Genomic DNA, 1,692 nt, shown 5'->3' on the forward strand with positions numbered 1-1,692 from the left:
AGAATTGGGACTTGTGAATTGTAATTGTATTCCGCTGAATTGATCCGGGTAAATTGGTGTCTGATTGTTTAAAAAAATATAAAAAAATAGTTAAAAATTGAGTTATGACAATATTAATCATTTTATTTTTTGTTACATAATAAAACCATTGATTTAATTCTAAAATAAAAAAATAAATTATCTTTCAAGAGCGTTTTACTTTAAAATATTGTAAATTCTTCAAGATAAGATCAAATAAACTCTCTTACATGAGCTTTTTGATCTTTATATCATGATTCTTTTGTAATATATTCATGTTAGTTTATAATATTTTTAAATTTTAATAAATATTAAATATTTAAAAAATTTATTGCACATACAAATAAATAAGCGATTTTACTTTTTTGATGGTGCGTGGGGCTGCTTGGCCACCAAAAACTACCTTCATTCACGATGTTAGAATCCTCACAATACCCCCTACGCGATGGGATGATATGTGCTTCAAGATTCATGCCGACTTCAAGATCCATGCAGGTTTGGCTCCAATAACTATTTTTTCTTTTTTTTTTCTATCTTCTTCTAGATTTTTGTCTCTTAAAATTTCTAGAACATCATTTTAATTTGTTAATTCTTCAAATTTTGTTTCTATTTTTTTATGCAATTTTTTATCTTGAATAATTTATAAAATTAAAATATTTTTTCAATTTTGTCTCCTTATAATTTTTTTTTATCTTTTATATATGTTCTCTCTTTTTTTTCTTGCTTTAGGCAAGTTTTTAAAATTGTTATTTTTAAATTGGTCAATAATACAACTTTTTAATTAAATTTAACTCTAAAATTTCACAGGTTATGAATTTTAAAGATTTGATCAAGTATAAGAGGTTTACTCGGGTTTGAGTGGTTTTTATTTTTTTATCTAAGCTAATTTTTTCTCATTTTATTCTTCAACATTTATTAAATTAAAGATTAGATTCTGGTTTTTTGTAAAAAAACTTGTTTTCTGTGAAATGGTTTATTGGTCTTGAAATAACCTGGTTATCTTGAACCTAATTTATTTATTATATTTTATTGGTTTTTTTCTAATTTTTTTAAATTAATAATTTTTTAAATTTATTTTTTAATATTTAAAATAGTTTTTTTTTTTAAAAACAATTTATAAGATTGGTTTACATAACCTTTTGTGATAACTAAGAGTACTCCTGCGATTTATCTCAAGGAACCGTGACTCCAAGATTATATAGGTTGAGATTATATTAATATAAATCAATGATAAACGAGTCAATGTAATCTATAAAAAGACCAAGAAATAAACTGAATCAAAGACATATATAACACGTAACTAAAATAATAATTGAATTTATACATAAATGTGTACGGTTTTGCATTGTACATGCAGTCAGTAAAAACTTCAGATATATTACTCTTAAAAGTATAAAAATTAAATTGGAAAATTTCTAAATTAATTTCCCAATATCTTATCCACTAATTCTTCACGTATCCCCCAAAGAACAACTTTTTTCTCAATTGTGTTCTCAAAAAGAATTAAAAATCCCTCAATCAAGACCTTTTGTTAGCATTCGTTATTGAAAATTTTATATTAATTTCCCAATATATTACCAACCAAATCCTTCATTATTAATCATACCTCATAGAATTTGTCGACAGACCACTTATCACGCGGTGGCACAGCCGATACACACTTAGTATTTAAGG

The sequence above is a fragment of the Populus euphratica genome, unplaced genomic scaffold, assembly GCF_000495115.2.
Source record: "Populus euphratica unplaced genomic scaffold, PopEup_1.0 scaffold26.1, whole genome shotgun sequence".
Taxonomy (NCBI): Eukaryota; Viridiplantae; Streptophyta; class Magnoliopsida; order Malpighiales; family Salicaceae; genus Populus; species Populus euphratica.